Source organism: Anas platyrhynchos, chromosome 11 (genome assembly GCF_047663525.1).
Source record: "Anas platyrhynchos isolate ZD024472 breed Pekin duck chromosome 11, IASCAAS_PekinDuck_T2T, whole genome shotgun sequence".
NCBI classification, from domain to species: domain Eukaryota; kingdom Metazoa; phylum Chordata; class Aves; order Anseriformes; family Anatidae; genus Anas; species Anas platyrhynchos.
The window spans coordinates 18366925-18386682 of NC_092597.1; the positions used below are offsets into that span (position 1 = coordinate 18366925).

At 48.5% G+C, this 19758-nt stretch overlaps 1 protein-coding gene across 14 annotated transcripts in view; it reads right to left on the reverse strand.

The window, feature by feature from the left end:
• AKAP13 (A-kinase anchoring protein 13) overlaps positions 1–14767 on the reverse strand; it is a 217589-nt gene extending 202822 nt beyond the window's left edge. For 11 of the 14 annotated variants that reach the window (XM_072043421.1, XM_072043417.1, XM_072043424.1 and 8 more), the window contains exon 1: positions 14612–14767. The gene's annotated coding sequence lies outside the window, so the exon portion shown is untranslated. The remainder of the gene's footprint in view (positions 1–14611) is intronic. The other 3 variants (XM_072043427.1, XM_072043425.1, XM_072043426.1) reach the window with 1 other exon arrangement.
• Positions 14768–19758: the final 4991 nt, after the last annotated feature.

Sequence of the window (19758 nt, forward strand, 5' to 3'; positions counted from 1 at the left end):
AAGCTGTATTTATAACAGGAGGGCAGCAGTGAAGTTATCGCGGTGTCTCTTGGGGAGAGCCATTCATAATTGCAGAAGTAAGCACACACCGCCCCATGGGATGGACCAGACACTTGGGGAATTTAGACTTTTCCCTTTCTCAACCATTCTGTTATGTCCCCAGAGCTCTGGGGCCACGGCAGCTGAAGACATCAGTTCATCTCCCAGTGATAAACTTCCACAGCAAGCTCAGGCACAGCTCTGCAACTCTCTGCCCGTGAGCTCCCTGCACACAAACCCATTTTTCCAAGCCTCCAAGCCCCCTTGCAATACCGACCATTTCTAGAGAGAGGAAAAGCTGGGGACTTCAAGAGAGAGGGCGAGTGGTGCTCCACTTATCTCATCCACATGGCCTTCCCCAACCTGCTTCCCTTCTTCCATTCCTTTTTCTTCCGCATCACAGGCTGCTCTCGATAGCTCAGCTCAATGAACGCGAGCCAAGATTTCCTCTCAAAATAACCACTCCAAGACAACTTCAGCAAGGAACATCACCTACAGAAACAGTCCCATATGCTTATCATCCCCTCTCCTGCATCAGTCTGATCCCAAATAAACTCATGGGCCAGTGACACAAGGTCACAAAGCTACAAAAGCCAGGGTGTCATCCTGCTGTGACCAGAGCAGGCAGGACAAGCAAGCCTTTCTCACGGCATTATTTAAGTGGCAGTATTTCCTTCCCTCCAGCCCTTTTGCTAAGTACTCCAGTTAAGTATTAATGAAGTGCTTTCACACTCTGTCTGTCTGGAGGAGAGGTGGGTGTCACCTAACCAGCCTCTCAAGGACGAACACACCGCTCCCGTGCTCCTCCAGGACCATCAGGAGAAGGGCTCCTGCAGCTTGTCAGCGAAGGACAAGTTTGAGGGGGGAGAAGCACGAGCTGAAAACAGCACCTCAACAAATAACACCCAGCCTGGGGACAGCAGCAGGAGACTCACCTGAGCAAAACCAGCAGCACGTCAAACTAATACCACCAGAATTGGCCCCAAAGAGTCTCGAGGAAGGCATCTTACCGTTTCAGAAGAAATGGGCGTCCAGGTGGTTTGGTTTTGGTATTGCAAAGCCAAGCCAGGAACAGTGCCACCAGCAATACACATCTTGAAACCTTTTCATTGGTGTTTTGTTTTTTTGGGAGGGTAGTTTTGGGTGTTTTTTCTTCTTCTTAAACCCTTGTGTTCAGTTCTGCTCCTGTACTGTCCTCCAAATACCCCCCCACCTCCTCACTCGTACATTCGTACAGAGCTGGCCATCTGAAGCACTGGTTGTCCTGACTAAGCTAAGACCGAGCACCTGCATCACTGCAAATGTAATTATGGCACAACACCACAGCTATTTGTAGACTTCCTGCTCATCAAATGATATTAGTGTACCTTTGCCTTGAGCGATTACTTACAGTGCTGGAAATCCTGAAGAGACACTAGAGAGACAGCAGCAGCAACCCCCCTGCGTTATGCAATGACTGGGTTAGCTTTGGAATGACTCAGAGGGGAAAACAAAAATCAGAATAATTCTTTGTAAATCTGTCCAACGAAAAGAAGAAAAACTAATTCACTTCAAACTCTGGATTAGCTCACTCCAATTGATACAGGGAGGCGTTTTACACTTCTGCTGAATTGGCAGCTCAAATTCAACTTCAGGCTCCAACGTAGGCTTTAAGTCAAATTCCTAGGCAGAGTACAGCCCTTATTAGCCTGTCTTCACTGTAATTTTAATCCTAGTTAATTCTGGGCATGTAATTTATGTTATGAATAACCCTCTTTTTTTTTTTTTTTTCAGAACTGGATATATTGCATGTAGACTTATTCTCTGGCTAGCACAGTTAAGGACTCCCTTAGAGGAATAGTATTTCACATATTGACAGAAAACAAAAAAAAAGAAGTTTTAAAAAACATGCAAAAACATTTTCATAAATGTATCACACCCAGTTGTTTTAATTTAACTACTATGCCCCAAGCCCAAGAAAATCTAGCCGTGCAGTCCTGCTTTAAACAGAAGCGATGCAATAGAAAGATTTTTGACCTTTTTTAAAATCCTAACAAGCTTTGAAAGCGCTGCCTACAGTTTACAGGAAGCCTGCAGCAAGCACAGCACAAAGTCTGCATTAGAGGCAAAGTTGCCAACGCTACCGCCACACAAAACTCACCCATTTCGGCACCAGCAGCGCTGACATCCTGCAGCGGACCCAAGGCTCTGAGCACCAGGTTACTATCTCTCCTAATCGCAAAACATTCGCTACGTGTTTCCTGCATTATTTGCATCACTTCTTGGACTTTTTTTTTAATGCCCACTTAGTAAAAAGCGACTGAGATCTCCCACTCGAACTAGAGAAAAAGCACCAAGAGCATTGACAGGGTGGTTTCCTACCCTCCTCTCTGTGCTCGCTGCTATGGTTTCATGTAATTTCCTTCTCTCCCCCAGCCCTGTTCAGGACACGGTTTCATGCACGAGCAGTTCAGTCACCACCGGGCTACAAGCCTGTAGATGAAGGCGTCCTTTCAAGCGAAGCCCGTTCAGATAATAGGACTAAGAGAGCCAGGCAGCATTTATTTCCACATTTGCCGCATCGGGGCCACGTGAGGGGTTGTGATTTGAGCGTGAAACTCGAGCGGGGAAGCAGGGGCTGGGAGCAGGGCCAGATCCTGCCCAGAGCAGCAGATCTGCTCTCGGGGGTCCCCAGGACAGGTCCCTTGCTCCCCCTCTGCGTTCCCACCTCGCTTCAGGCTGGCTCCACACCACCACCTCTCTTTTATCGACTTTATCTGACAAAGAAGGGAAAAAAATCACATTAATCACTTGCTTTAACCTCTAGGTTTTCCTCCATTTTGTCTGGTTTACACAGGGAAAAGCGAAGGAGAGCTGCTAGGACTCGACAGCACGTAGGGCTCTGCACAGACCCAGGCTCCAGGCGTGCAGCTGCGTGAGCGAAGCGCGCGGCGGAGGGCTCGCAGGCAGATGTTTCCAGTCAAGGATGCTGCCAAGGAGCCGGGAATGCCGGGTTCACTACCTTGGTGTTATTTACATTTCTCAACATCTAGCAATAACCATGCCACGAGCAGTTGAAAAAGGGAAACGCGGAGCAGCAGGGGAGCGTTTCACCACAGCCTTCGCCGAGGGGGAAAGCCAAAAGCCGGTTTTATTCCCATTCGTCAACTTTGCCTTGTGTCACTTTGCCCTGCGAGCCACCAGGCGCTTTGCAGAGCAGCCTGAACGTGGCTCGTGTCACCTTCTCCTTCTGGCTTCCACAACAAACTGATTTCTTGCCCAGTTTCTCCTCCAGAGTAAGTGTGCTGCAAACCGAATGTTCCTGAGACCAAACCTGGCACACTCTTGGCTTAAAAAAAAAAAAAAAAAAAAAAAAAAAAGAAAAAAACACCTTAGAGACTGTTGGGAGGGTGCACTTCAGCGGCATTCATCCAACCCTCAATGCTGAAACCCAGCAGGTCTGCGAATTGGCTGCCAGATCCAGCCTGGCAGCTGGAACAGCTCTGCCACGCGCTGCCCTGTCCACCCGAAAACACTGCAGCTTTATGCACAGAGCACGTTTTGACGACATTCTCAGCCTGTCCCGAGGTGGCCCCAACAGCAAGAGATCAGGAGAGAAAGGGCGATGAGGAAAAAACATTTTTTCACAACAGCTTTATTATCTGCTGCATCCTTTCCGAGCCCACCGCAGAGGAGAGAGCAAAAAAAGAGTCAACAGAGCCCATTTCTATTAAATCAGTATTTGCACAAGCTTTTAAGGGGTTTTGTGCTTGAAATATTTAAGCTGCACACTCTGTATCATGTTTCTTTTAAAGCGTCGTGCTGGCGAACACTGCCCAGACAGGGAACCTCTCCTGCAGGGAGCGGGGCTGCCCTCCTGCCACCACGGCACGCTCCCCTCGCCGAAGCAAACCAGACACTAATGCTATTTATGGATCCCATTGCAGAGCTAGACAGGCTTCCCAGCCACTATTCATCAACGTGCAAAGAGGTTTTACTCCACGGCGGGGAAATCTAAGGGAAAAGAAGTCCGCAAATTCTGCCTTATTTCTTTTCAGAAGGCATGCACTGGGAGAGCAGCACAATAATCAACAGGGAAGAACGAGACCTGCAAATAGAGGTTGATCACAACTTCTCTGGGGACTACAATATTTAAAAAAAAATAATGAATGAGTTTCAAAATAAATAAATAAAATAAGATTTCCTAAAGGATGATTAGAGGAAACCAAGCATCCATGGAAAACACGGCCAGAGGATGTCACTCCCCTGCACCCTGAAGGAAGGCAAGGAGCTTAACTGTAAAATTCCCCTGCCTCACTGAAAAACACTACATCCGAGCTCCCAGAGCCATACAGCAGGACATACACCAGCACTGCTTTTAAATATTAACACCGCAGAGCCCGCTGACTCGCACTTTGGGGCTTTATTGGGAAGGACAGCTTTGTTCTTACAATCATTTTCATAGAAGCACCTTTGCATTTAAAATGCCAACTGTAAATGCATGTGCTGTTCACAGAAAGCACCCCCGACCAGGTAATTTGATATGCAAGAAGTTTTACAAAGCTCTCAAAGAGCCCAAGGACATTTGCAAGGGTAGATGCAAGTTTAGAATGAGTCTTAGCATATCATCAGCAAAAAACAATTCTATTCTTAGATATTTCCCTTCGGTGTTTCCTGTAATCTTCCCTTTTTTTCCCCTCCTACTCCTTTGAGAAACGAAGTTGTTTGGTTATTAGAAAAAAAAAAAGCATGGAAGAACCTGTTCTGCAAGGCATATGAACAAAGCAGTATCTTCCAAAAAAAGAAAAGCTCATTCAAAAGTATGTAAATATTAGGGCTGGTAACACAAACAATGAAACCACAGGAAACGCAAGAAATTAAGAATAGACCAGGACTTGTTTGATTTCTCGGCTGCTGGATGCATCAAAACTTCTCCGGGCTGGCCATATCAGGTTTATTCTCTGGATAACAGAGATGGGAGAGTTGACACAAAGTTTGAAGGGGGAAACAAAATCAGCGTCTGGCCTGATCCTTCTTGGGCTCCTTGGCAGGCACGGGCACCAACCACCAGGCAAGCACCTACCCCCAGCACCCGACACAGCACGTACCGGGGGCGAGCCTCCTGCACCCAGCAGTGAATCGCAGCCTTGCTGCAAGGAGTAGTTAGCAAAACCAGCCACTCGTGCTTCACAGCACCCTGATCACATCCAGAAATCTGCTCCTGAATGAGGAGCGGCTTGCTGATGCTGAAGCAGAGGTGGCAATTAGTTCCCAGTGTGCTCCATGCCACTGCCACTCTGCAACTCCCCCTAGCTTGAAAGGGCACATCCATAGCCCATCCATGCATTTTCCAGCTCAGGTGTATTCCCAAAATCCCTGTTGCTGCTAGACACCTGTGTAACAGCATCCCAGGGCACAGTAAAGCATTACGTACAGGAGAGCAAAACGTTGCTCTGCTGAGCATCATGACCATGCTGCAACAGCTCCCTGCTCTTCATTTCGGCTTCCATCAAGGACTGAAGCAAACCCCATCCCTCATTCTCACGTTATCCAGTGGCTCTGATCCAGCATTAGCTAAGACAGCCAAAAAAAAAAATCCTTACAAAGAAAACAGTTTAGCTCCCTCAAAGCAAACATCAAGTGATGCAGCATTCCTGAAGACAAAACTTAACAAGAGTTGAAGCACGTTTCCTCCAAACGGCCCAAGTTTTCTCTCGGCACTGGAATATCATAAGCCCCAGGCATAAATACACACAGGTATTTATGCAAACGGTATTGGTATTTCTTTATTAGTATCAGAAGCAGCGATGAGACAGGATTTTTTAGTAAAAGTTGGCAAAGATCACAAATTAATTTCTAGAGGGAGGAAAAAAAATATCTATCTTCCAAGCAGAGCATAAAAGACTTTCTAAATTTACACTCACTGAATGCCCTTTATCATTTTCAGACACTTCAAACACTCACTCGGTTTGTATAACGCAGTGTACAATAACTGGGTGATTGCCATTTATCTACCATCTCAAAGCACACAACAGAGGGAATGGGTCACGCAAGCAGCTTAGCAAAGAAAGGCTGGGAAAGCACACGTTTTGCAGTTTCAGGAAGATATACACATTTTCAAGCATTTTCTTTGCCATAAGCCCTCCGTGCTCTTCAGGTAGCTCTGAGGTTTTATTTCAGAGCTTGCTATCAGTCTCCGAAGCACCAGCATTTTGTACACCCGCTGCTGGGACAGGATCTCTGATTATTCTCAGGCAGCCTGATGACTTCTGAACTTTGAGATTATAACACAAGAAAGTTACTGAATACTCACATGCAAGTCGATTGGCTAAGAAAAAGCAGCACAAAGTCCTGCCAAAATCCTAGTTAATCTGATAAAGCCAAAACCAGGGAGGTCTTAAGCACTCTTTTCCCCCATAGTTTAAACAGAGCTAATTCCAGCTGCAGAAGGAAGCACACCGCGTTTTGCGGCCCACCTCTTCAGCAGATACTGCATCTGATACCACCTTCAAGCTACTGCCCGTGAGGAAGCTGTAAGAGTAAAAAGTAAAATACCCAGAATACAGGAAGATGTGGGACTTAGACATGAATTTCACAGATGGGCAAATGTCGCTTGTAATCCAAATGGAGGAGGGAGAAACAAACTAATGACATGTCCATGACAGGCAACTGGTTACCTCTCCAGCACTGCTTGGATTTTCCTACATCCAACGCGCTCCACAAACAATTAATCCTCTTAACATCCATGCAAACATATTTATTATCTGCAGTCATAGCTTGCAAGCTCTTTAAGCAATGAGCTGGTTCTTTTTCTAGCTTAAAACAGGGCTCAGTACAATTGGGACCGAGGCTCTGCCTTAGCTGAGAAACGCCTGCCAAGTTGTATTGTCCCATCACCCTGTTCCCCCCAGCATTTTCTGGAGACGATGAGCAAGACCCCCACTCGAGCACCCAAACAGGCACTGGCAACCTCCTCAAAAGCCCTCAAACCCTCAGCCTCCATGCTGCACACACCCTACTTCAGCCAATGATGACCAGAAGACTCATTCAGAAATTCATCAGTGGCCACGGCCAGCGCGGAGAAGTGGCTCTGAGCTCAGCCCACGTTGCACAAGCAGCCGGGCACAGGTCAGTTCTTGAGCCGAAATCCCCAGCGAACACCCCCAGCAGCCCTGCAGACGAGGCACGATTTATGTTCCTGGTGATGACTGCGCTGCTCAATACAGGAAAACCCGCAGCTACCCAACGTCTGCAGCAACATTTCGCCTTGCATCACACAAAAGCGTGAAGAGTCACCTGGACCTTGTGAAATGATTGCTTGTTAAACAAGCCTTCCCTTCACAGCAGCACAGGGAAAGGGGGTTGAAGTCTTCATTTCTCTAGCCAGCCCTCGGTTAAGACAAGCTCCCCTCTTTGCAGCTGCTAGGAGAAGAGAAAGTGTAAACATTTACATTTAATGCAACGAAAGGTTTGCTCACCACCTCGTGTAACGCCGCGCTCGCAGACGATGATCACTCATCGTAAAATGGGTGGAGCGGCCACAAACCACTCAGCGATGGAAAATCTGACTCCCTTGTCAAGGGAAGCTCCTGCCCGGGCTGCAAACCCCATGGAGACATGCAAAGCGCTGTCGTTACTCCCAGTGTGGGAAGTCTTTCAGCTACGGATGCAAAAACATCTGCTACGTAGCATGTGAACCGTCATATTTTACTTTCATCTCCAGGATCAATATCTGCACTGACTTAAAGAGCTTCAGCTCAGACTGCAGGAACTGTTTTAATCTAGGTCACACAAACTCATTCATCCCCGGTTTGTTTAAAACACAGCACTCCTCGAGCTCAAAGTGCAGAGTTTAAGACGTCCAGTGCCATCAGCGAGGCAGCCTTGTTGCTACACCGCAAGATTTACGAGAGCACGGAACAAACCCAACAGAATTTGTCACGTAAGACCTTAGATACGCGGCGGCATAAGCCTCACTCCTCAGCTGACTCACCGAGTGATGCGAACCGAGAAAGGGGCAAGCCCCAGTTCTGCTGTGATCTTAGCCGTGGGTTCAACGCTGTATGCACTCATGCATCAAGAGAAATCGCCCTGTATACCCAACACATCTTGATATCCCGTCTCCCCTTCCCTCCCCTCAAAAAAGTCACTTCCCCCGTTCTTTAACACCTGCTTCCTCCATCCAAGCATTCATTGTCCAAACGCTATTATGGGACCGAAGGCTCCAGCATCCCAGAGGAAACTCGGGAGGAAAACCAGTCTATAAAATGAGCAGTCTCCATACAAGACCTCGCCATTCACTGCATTAACCCCAGACCTTGGCATTCCCTATTTTTCCCCTTCCTTACTATTGCCTCCAAGGCTCATCCAGGTGCCAAGACACACGTGCCAGGAAGGCGAGTGTGCCACACGTCCTGGTACCCAGCCCTGCTGGGTTTGCACACGAGGAGAGGGCTCAGCCCTGCAGGATGCTCGCAGCCGGCCGCAATACCTGCAGGAAGCAGCATCCGCGCGTCACGCAGCCCAGGCGCCTTCGCCCATGGAAAAAAGAGAAAAGGGTGAGTCAGTAGCTTGAGTCGGGAGGCGGCCTGGCTTAAAACAGCTGTTCCATGCCAAAATACTTGTAATGGTTGTATTAACTGTAGCACTCGGGCTTATGTAGCAGTTACACCACTGGGGGCAGAGACACGTTGGGAAAGAGATTTACTTTCCCAAGTAACTTTGCCAGAAACCTCAGATACAATTTAGATGAAGCTACAAAGCCCGACACAGGTTTTAACATAACTTACTGCTCCAATCTGCATTAGTCATGGGTGATAAAAAGCACGGAGCCACATGTGGGACTGAAGCACGGCTCGTCAGGTAGTCTCTCACCACCCAGCTCTGAACATCGCCATCCAGTGCCATACACCCTCCTGCTCTACTCCAAGACGATCGCTGTACATCGCACACAGCAAGAATAAGTCTCACCAAGGTTCATCTCTTCATTTAAATGAAGTAATTCATCACCTATTTTATTTTCCCTCCCACTCAGAGAAAAAAAAAAAACACACCTGAAGTCACTGCTACAGAAGGAAATCCTTAACTCCTTCCCTTTACCTTTCCCTTTTCACTTTAAACAACAATTTGGGGAAATTTCTGATCGTATTTTGCAAATGGAAAGTTAAAAGCAGTTTAACAAAAAGACTGAAAACTAGTAGCATTTGTGAGAGGTTGAGCAGACACCTGAATGAAGTTAAAAAGAGATAGATTTTTTTGCAGCTGCTCTGGCAAAGGCTAACATTTAGTACAGACCATAAGAAAGTATCACAACCACTTGAAATTAAGATGTTGGGGATCAGTTGCAAGTACCCGTGCTCATACATTTTAAACAGCATCTCAGAAGTGCAACTACACAGGATCAACCTCACAGACAGGAGCAAGCCATCACCACCCCACCAGTCCCAGGGAATCTACTGGAAAACTGATGCAAGGACTAACCACACAAGAAAACTGTGACAGTTCGTTTGCATTATCTGTTGTTTAAAAAAACAATAATAATAAAAAAATATACACACCACTTCTGAAAGACAAGAGCGCCTAGATGGGAGAAGAATTCACTATGTACAGGACAAGTTATGGAACCACAGGAAAAAGGGTGAATTCTGTGTCTTTATGGAAACCGAATAGGCAGAAGGTGCCATACCATTCCCTCATACAACATGCTTAGAATACATTTTGTTTCAAGCCCTCAATACTACATCTGTAAGAGGTGCTGACAGTAGTTTCAGGGGTATTTTTTACTTAGATTTCCTCCAAGCCCATGCCCAGTATTTGAGAGGCTCCCAAAGGAGCTCCATGCTTGGACTGCGAGAACTCTATTGCTATTCTAGCAAGGACTTTATTTTTTTTTCTGTTGCGAAAACCACACAAGAAACTCTTCCACATCCAATTTTTATTTTATTTTTTTTTACATCTATATATAGATATAGATATGAAAATCTTGTTAGGCTGCATGACCACATCATGACATGGGATCAAGTACAGCTACAACAGAATTAAAGTTTATTTTCTGCAAGCATCACACTGCAAACTTTTTAAAAAATGTTGACTACTTAAAAGTATTTGTGATTACACCCTCTTCCTCAGGGACTTGTAAGTGTACCTAAAATGGTTATAAAGGAAAAAAAGATGATAAAAATGTCAGGGTTCACTTTTGCAGGGGACATCTCTCCTCAGCCTGCCTAGAAGTAATGGCAGTCTTAGGGAACTTTAAAAGGAAACAATTTAACTTCTAACTCACTGGCTTATCTCAGAAACATCTATCTCCTTAGTCATCTTCACATGCTGTAAAACAGGGATGGGCACTGCAGTCAAATGCCTTCTTTGCAATCGGAAAAGCACTTCCAAGGGTGCAGCTCCAGGAGAACTTCCCTGAAGGAAGCACCAGAGCAAGGGCGCATCTCCTGCCGCTGCCCCACCAGGCACAGGGTGATGCGACGCAGGCAGGAGGAGCCGTTTGGCTGAGCTTTCCTCCACCAGGGAACTGATCCGAGGTAAGAACTGTACAGAAATAATAAGAATATTAAGTTATTCTTGACTGGAATCAACGCCCCAGTCTGGTTCGTTAAACAGACCCGTAAATACCTGCATGGCCCGGCCAGGGAGCAGGAACAGGCTGCTTACAGCTTCACCACACAAAAGAGCTCACGAAATTGCAGTCCGAGGTTAGGGTAACCCTGACAAAGTTTTACCTATTGCCTGCTTCACCACAATCTCTGGGAAGGAATGAAGCTGTTTACTGGCTCCGTGGTGTCACGGCAGATTTGTCACGTAGACAGCAACCGAGAAGTCACCCTGCTGGCGTGGCAAAGGGAATGGGCCATAAATATATAAAAGGTAGATGTTTTCCACAAAGATCCGTACAGCTTGAACGCAGCAACAAGTTCCCAGCCTAGCTGCTTTCCCTGGAGTGCTGCCATCCTATTTTCTTATCGCTAACCAAAGTAACTAACCAGCTAACTCCAAGTGATGGGCTTTACCTTCCAGATCTACATTAAAGTCATTTGCAAGGGAGAAAGGCAGGTTTAAAATAAATAAATAAATAAATAAATAAAAAGGCAAGAGGATGGTGTGCCACATCCCTGGCTTTGTTTTCAAAAGCAGCCAAGAACTGCGATGCCAGGCTGCGGCACCACGATTTAAGTGTTTGAGTTTTCGGTAAGTACTAGGAGTGGCTGATTCCCGCCCCACATCTAATTGTTGTCAGCAGTTTTCAAGAGGGAAAAAAAAAAAAAAAAAAGGTGAAAGGCAACTACATTTTTTTTGTAAACATCTGATGGTGTCTAACACCCTAACACAAAGTTTTGGTTGAGAGAAGCGTGGTGCTTTCTGGAAATGACCGTGCAGGTGGTGCATGCCAGGCTCCCAGGCAGGCTGTATCCCCTGTGGTGAGCCACAGCCAAACTGTATTTATGTCCACAGAGCTACCAGCTGCTCCACAAAGTCACTTATTACCTTCATCCCATGGGTGATCGTTGCAAGCAAGCAACAAACAAGCACTTGGCACTCGGCAATCCCAAGCTGCAGCCTGCGAGGTGCTTCCCACCTGAGCTGCGTGGCCGTTCAGCCTTTTGTGTGCCTGCAGACAGGATGCTGCTGCCTGGAAAGCAGGTCAACGCCGCCAAACCACTACCCATCAACCTGCTAAAACACGGGGCCACAATCACTCAGGGAGAGCAAATCACATCCTGGCAGCCTCCTGCACTACCCAGCCTTTCACCCCAGCTGTTAACTTCTGCATGCTGCCTGCCATCTCTAGCAAAACCAAACCCAAAGATTCTCCGTACTTATCAGCTACATGGTTCAATTTACTGCGGGCTACTTGTTGCCTGTGTGGGGAACCCCCACAGAAATAATATATAATAGCACTCGCGTAGATTGCAGATAACGAGCTAGAGTACTAAGCAGGAAGGCTTCCAGGCTGATTCAAGGACTGTTTTATAGGCAAGTGGAACATCACCAAATACCGGGCAGAGAAAACTGATCTGTTGGTGTCCTGGATAAGGAGAGGAAAAGAAATACGTACAGCATGCACAACGACTTCTACTGACCATTTTTCTGTTCAGCAGCTATCTGTTAAAACTTCTTATGCCAGCAGAAGGCTCTACGAAAGCCCCCCCTGCCCTCGTAACACTGCCAGTAAGCCTACCAATGTTTTTCTCCTCTGGTATAATTTATAGAGCGCTGCCCTACCTCATGCTTTGGATAGAATAACCAGATTCCTTTAACAGCACTTAATCCCCCTCTCAGTACAGAAGTGTACCCTGGACCAGAACACGGCTTAGTCAGGAGCGTATCCTGCTGAGAGATTAGCAGCAAGTTCTGCGTGAGCCTGCATCCAACAGCTTCCCCACACAGCCTACGTTTAAAACCCTCCATTTACCTGGCAGGGCTCTATTTGTATGAAAAGCTGGGACTTTTCAACTGCGTTTTTCCTCCTCTGCTGCTGTGGGGCTGTAAATCATGAACACCAAGCTCCTGCCTGGCTCTCTGGCCCCTATTCCTCCACGCATTGCCACGTCCTCACCTTTTGGACCGTGCTGACCATGCCTTGGCCTCCGGACCTGGTTGCCAGACACGGGCTGGAGCACGGGGCCGACACGATGCCGCGCTACCTGCGGGGAGACTTGTAATTCAGGCTGCCTGCAGAACCCGTCTGCCTTGCCCAACTCCACATCCGTGCCCTTCTAGCAACAGCCCCAGGCCAGCCTGTCTGCCCAGCGCCGGGCAGCGCCGAGAGGACAGACAGGAGACGCGCCAGGCTCATGCCATAAGCACAGGAGATAGGTACATGTTTGAACCCATGCCAAGGGACAACACACGCCTGGGTTATCCTCACCTTGCTTAATGCACCCGTATCCTGCTACGAGGCCTGGAAATAAAAAAAAAAAAAAAAAAAAAAAGAAAGGAAAAAAAAGGGTCCAAGCAAAACATCTCACCACGAAAGGTGACAGCCTGGAACCGCAGTGGTGTAGCAAGAGCCCTCTGCGTGAACGGGTGCTCCTCTAGCACAGACAGCTTCTGCCCACAGACACGGATGTTGTGAGGTTAATGTCAATCTACACCCACTGCTAGGATATCTCTGAATAAAATACACCTCCTCTAACACGGCGCTAACTGAATCACGCGTGCCTTACCTTCATGGGACTGTGAGGAACTCGGTTCACCTCCGCAGTCCCCCTACAACTTGGCAAGGGTTTGCAAAGCACCAAAAGCACGCCAGGCAAGGGAGGGATTTTCAGCTGAAGAGAGTCACCACCGGGGGAAATAATGTAGTTTGGCCTTTTAAAACCACTGAGATTACGTTAGCTGAGACTGCCAGCACACGAGACACTCACAGATCTCAGAGCAACTGTCTAAACTCAGCGCTGAAGCTACATGCTTTACATATTTCTACTGCACCGCGTATCTCCATGAGCACCTACAGTTTTATGGCTGACACGGGTTGCAGGGAACACCGCAGCTACCAACTGTCCTGCATGAGCACAGCATTCATAATCCCTTTATCAAGACCCCGTCTGGTCATCCGCAACCAGCACAGAACACCCTTACAAACTTTTTAAAGCACTTTTTCTCTCCTGAGCTCCAGCTAACGAGCAGCCCTGCGAAGGACACAGGGCAGAGCCCATTACAGAGGTCAGCAAAACTCGGCTCCACTAATCCCAGCTCCTTTCCATGACTCGTGGGGATAACGCGGCCACGGCCGGTGGATTAACCAGCTCGGACAATTCGCAGGTGAAGAAACGAGCACGCTTTCACAATCCTCACCCAGGAATCGTCACAGTGGCTTTAGGAGAAGTGGGGTTCCCCTTGAGCACATTTTCCAGCAGCAGGGTGACCCCACAACAAGAACCCCCCAGCCACGACCCCCTGCCCGGCTCCAACAACCCACTGAGCCCCAAAGGTGGGGAAAAAAAAACAAGAACAGAGGAGATTGATTGAAAACCCGGATTACTCTCTCAGCAAAACCCAAACAAACTAAGATACAAAGTTGCATCAGCGAAGCTCGAGGTTTTGTTGATTTCTCCCCCCCCCAGCAGCACATCAATGGGCTGAATAGCGAGGAGGGAGGCTGGGGGCCAGCCGGGGGGGGTGTTTGTGTGTATATAAGCGTGTGTTTGTGTAGATCTGCGTGTGTTTGTGTATTTCTGGGGGTGTGTTCGTGTGCTCCCCCCCCCGCAGCAGCCCGGGCACACGGCCGGGGGTCGCTCCCCCCCTCTCCCCCGGGCAGCCCGCAGACAATAGGGGCGGGAGCAGGCGAGGCGCGGCGCGCCAGCAAAGAAGCGAAAAGTAAAGGAAAAGAGTGAGAAATAAGGAAAAAAAAAATAAAAAATAAAATAAAGAGAAAAAAAGCACGCGAGGCTGAGCGGCTCCGCACGAAGTTGCGCGGAGAAAAGCTCCGAGGAAGAGGAGAAGGAGGAGGAAGGGCGGGGAAGTGTCCGAGGGACCGCGGAGGGGCCCCACTCCCTCACCACCCCAAAAGACCCCTTTTTATCCCCCTAGACCCCTTCCCCATCCTCCGCAAAAACTCCTGCGGGGCTCACACACTCACCCCACGGCGGGCGGGCGGCTTCGCCCCCTGGCAGCAGCGGGGCCGGGAGGGAAGGGAGAGGGACAGGGGACGGGGAGAAGGGAAAGGGAAAAGGAGGGGGGGGAAAGGAGATGGGAAAGGAGGGAGGGGGGTGGGAAAAGCGGCCGGGCCGGGTGCTCTCCGCCCGGGGAGGCGGGCAGGAAGGAGGGCCGGGGGCTGCGGGCTGCGAGCCGAGAGCCGCCGCCGTGCCCGCCCCCGAGCCGCCAGCCCGCATGCGCCGCCCGCCGGGCCGGGCCGGGCCGGGCCGCCCCCGGGCAGGGGGCACCGGGTGGGGGGACGGGCAGTACCCGGCCGGGGGCTTGGGGTCGGGGGAGATTCAGCCCAGAGACCCCCGGGTGAAGCGGGGCTGTCGGGGAGTGGCACCCCCGCACCCCCCCCCTCCGGCCACCTGGCTGGCCCCGCTCATTGGGCTCGCTGAGGTTTGGGTGTTTCTGGTGCGAAAAGAAGCAGAGAACTTTTTTATTATTGATTTTTTAATTCTTTTTTAATGTGCTTTTTATTTTATTTTATTTTATTTTATTTTATTTTATTTTATTTTATTTTATTTTATTTTATTTTATTTTATTTTATTTTATTTTATTTTATTTTATTTTATTTTATTTTATTTTATTTTTACTTAAAGGGGATACTTCCTCCCCACACGCTGGCCAGGAGCTTTAATGGCTTGTTTAGTTTGGTACGCTGCTGCTGGCGTGCCCACCTCCTGCAATGGATAAGTCCTCCCCCAGCACAAGCTGATCTGCTGCACGCACACGCTGCACATCGCTTCCTAGCACAAAATCCAGCAGCTCCACTCATGCCCGCAGCCCTGTCCTGCTCCGCAGCACCTTCCCGCTGCTCTGCTGCATGAGGTGTGGAGTTTGATCCAGGACAATTTCCCTCGCTGTTCCCGTGCCTTGCCCCAGAAAATGGTGGCAATGGCAACCCACCGTCAGCAGACGCATTCATGTGGCCTGTGGTCCGCGTGTGGCTAGGTTTGGGGAGGCCTCTGGAGAGAAGATGCACGAGCAGTTGTGGCGGTGACCTGCCTTCAGTTAGCGTTTATGATGGAAGCTCTTGGAAATGAGTTCATGTGGCGGCCCAACGTTTCCCCTCAGCTTAACCTACTGCACACAGATGCATCCTGCTAGCCCTGGTGGTAGCCAGGCGATCATAGCCACAAAGACAGCAGCCACGCTGAGTTACTCGTGCGATTCCTGTCGCACTAAAGGTGGGCAGCCTCACCTCACTGCAGCCGACCCCAAAAACACTTGCTGTACTTCCCAAAAAGACCTTGCTGCTGGCCAGAGAGCTGGACAAAGGATGCGGGTAATTTCTGTACCTGGTGTGCTCTCTCTGGAGAATAAAAATAATAACACTGAGCTGTGTACAGTGGAGATTTCCTGCTGAAAGTGCTCTGCATGAGCTTGGCATCGTCTTCTAAGGTGTGCAGTGCTGATCCCGTTTAAATCAACTGAAATAATAAAAATGGTTTCACCCCTCATGCAATGTGATCATTTGGAGGCTGGGACATACCGACACCGTACGCCCTTTTAAACCAGGATGTAAAGCAATAATTTCTCATACATGGCTCCAGCAGGGTGAGGCACCTGAGAGCAGGGATACTGGAAATACAGTTTAATTTGCCTTCCTCCCATCCCTGTAAGAAGGGCGTACAAGAGGAACACTGGGAAGTTCCCAGACTCAAAAAGGGGACGGCACAGGATGGCTCAGGAAAGAGCACCATCTAGTGAAAAGCCACCTCCTGCAGAAGCTCTGTCCCCTCCGAGTCTCCAACCAAACAATGACTAACCCAGCCCAGCCCAGCCCAACCTACCTCATAACGTGAGGCAATCAGGAGGAGGTAGCATGGTGACAGATAACAGGTGCCTAAAATTTTCCATAACACACGCTCAGAGATCTGGAGCTTTACCCTCCTGGCTGTCCATCAAGGGCAAGTTTGTTCTCTGCTTGGTGGCCCTAACCTGGCGAGCCAACCTCTGTCTGTGGCTGCCTCTCCAGGGCTGGCATGGCCCCAGGCCTGCCAAAGGCCCCAGCCATGTCTTTGGGATCAGGAGGCAAACAAAGGCTGCAAATAGTTCAGAGAGGCTTTGCACGTGAGGATACAAGTGTAATCTGCAAGCAAGACTGCCCAGGAGTGTTTACCACAGCCGTAATATTCCAGGAGGCAAGGAAATGAGCTTAGAAAACAGAAATATCAAGGAATTTGTGAAGGGAGATGGCTTTCAATTTACTTCTGACAGGCAGGAGTTTCTGGGCGATGACTCCCCACTGGTAAATGGGGGAGTCTGGGGAGATTTTATGTGGTGGCTGAAGTTGTGGGCAGATTGCCGAGTCAGGGAGCTTCCAAGCACAGCTCTCCTCGCCCTCTGCTCAGCGAGGTGGGGCAGCGCAGCCTCCAGCACCAAAGCTTAGCAGGAGGCCACCTGAGCTCAGACTGCACAGCAACGAGGTGATGGGACCGACCGATGGGCCCCGTCCTTCACAGGCAGCCTGACCCTTTCACTCCAGGAGCCAAAAAGGGGGCAGAGAGGGTGTAATTACATATATTTCTGTGAGAGCAAGCTTCTCCAGAGCGCCAGGCGTTGGCCATGACTTATGTGGGGAATTACAAAGGCAGGAAGGGACATGGGGTGAGTACTGAGCTCCGTGAGGTGCCAGGCAGAGGTTCAGGCCCGGTCACAGCCCAGGCTCCCCTACCCTACAGAAGGGTTTGTAAGGCCTCTGCCCAGGACCAGAGCAAGGAAAATCTCCACTGCCAGCCACTTCAGATGCCCAGCCATGCTCTCATCGGCACATCACTCTGCCTCTCTGCCTTCACCAGGATGTAGTCTGTGCTCTACTTATGTCTTTCAATTGTTTCCACCCCCAAATCCTTTATCTCAAAATATCCTGCCTGCACCCACATATAACCACAAACCAAAAAAGAGAGACAGTAGATGAGGGAAAATTTGTGTGGCAGCTTTGCGGATGCTAGCTTTCTGACAAATTGTTTGCCTTCAGATTGTCTTTGACACTGGTTCCCCCATGCCATAAGTCCAGTAAATAAAAATGAAAAATAAAATATATATATATATAAAATAATCAGATGTTCTTTCATTGCTTCTTTCAGGGTTTAATTTGTCACAAACTTTGCTTCAGGGCTCCTTACTCCTTGCTCGGGAACCAGATTTAAGTACTAGTTGCACTCGCGAATGAGAATGGAATTTGGATCTGCACAACATAATCTGAACGTTTGTGTGTAGTGGCATGAATTAGCAACATGAGCGCATTGTTCCCATTTGCTGGAAATTAGCTGTCCTTGCAACTGAATAGAAAACAGAGTTCAATGTAATGATGGAAGCAGCAACTATTAAAGATTTGTTTTCATCATGTTTAAGCAGCTACAAAACTGAGACACAGAGCATGAGTGTGGCTGACAATCGTGTGCTGGGCTTTCTTTGTGTTTCTCTTTGAAGCTGGTGCCTGTAAAATGAGGCACTGGTAGCTGAGATAACAGCAGCCACACCTGAAGAGATTTGAATACCATTTTACTTCTTCACTCCCTACCACTATCGTCTGGAAAGTCCTGTGAGCTGAGTAATTTTTACTGCAAAATTATTGCCTGTGATTGAGAGCAGCCATCAGCTGAAGCTTCCCCTTTCTTGGGAAGGATATATCGCAGTCAGCATGTAAAAGCCCTCAGTAAGTCACAGTCATCAGACACTGGAGTTTGCCCTTAGGACAGGAGATAGCCTGGAATGGGTGACAGCAATTAAAAACACCCAAACCGTAATGCAAGCACTCTTGCTTAAGCACCACGCTTAATTCAGGAAATCAGAGGAAGTTCCCCGTGGTTCTTCCGCCCCTCTGTGGGAAGGCTGTGGGGCTTCGTGGGAGGAGAAGGTGGTGGTCTGCACCTCTCTGCCACCGCTGCAGTCTTCAGCTGCTCGTCACTGTCCTCTCTCACTATTTCTCAGGTCCGGGAGGCAGCGCTTATCAGCAGATGTCCTTTTCATTAGTGGCTCACTTGTGGGGCACCCCTAGCAGGCCCACATCCACTCATGGGCCCCTCTGTGTGCTGATAAGCTGCGCTAACAGCAAGCCCTTAAAACTCCCCCTTAGGTGTATTATTGGAAGCCCTGATATGAGCATTACCTTTCTCTTCTGGCCAAAAAAAAGTACACCCACATGCATCTTTGGCTGGGACAGATAATTTTATTTTACATTGTATTTGCTTTAACTATTCTCAAGACCAAAGAAATCATCTCGTGAGCTCTGTGTTATACCTCTACCTGCTGCCTTGCTCGATCTGTATGTGCAGGTCCCAAGCTGTTAACACAAAAACGAGAAATAAAAACAGCTGCTGGACAGGAAGAGCTCCACAATCTGCTTTGCCATCACGCAGGGACAAGGTGTGTGCGGTGGTGTTGCAGAGAGGTGACAACGCCTCCCCTTTGCCCTCCTCCTCCCTGTGCTCAGAAATAACAGTGACTGTACCAACAATAACTTGCACAGCCTCTCACTGCCTCTGCCAGATCTTTGGAGATCTGAGAGCTTGCATGTCCCAGCAGAGGCTCGAGCCATGCCTGAGGCTCGCCCTTCACGCAGCCCCGTGGGATAGGTGCGAGATGGAGCAGAAAAGGAGGGAGGAAAGGAGACCTGCAGGCTGCAAACTGTTACCTCTGTCTCCCAGGGGATTTTTTTCTTCTCTCCACACACAGGCTCTTTTGCACTTCAGCTTTACGCTTCGTGCTTTTTCAAAGGATGCCGGTAACAGGCATCTGCCGTGGCCATCTTGTTCTTTTCAGTATACGTTTTAATTTAATACTATTCTATTTCTGTCTTTAGCAGTGGTTGTTGTCCAGTTACGTGCAAAGCGAGGGATAGACAAGTCTATGCCAAGAGGCTTTATTGAAGTATCAGAAAACATCAATCAAATCAATTTACAAAACTGAATTATGTGGGACCCCAGGAGTAAAAAATGACAAACACAGAGAGTTAAATTGGTAGCAGACCAGCATAAAAGCTTTTAGTCAATGCAGGCTATAAAATTAATCAAATGCAGTATACTCCCTAAAAATTAGAGCAGTTTCCTCATCCCCTGCACTCTACTCAATTTCAGATCT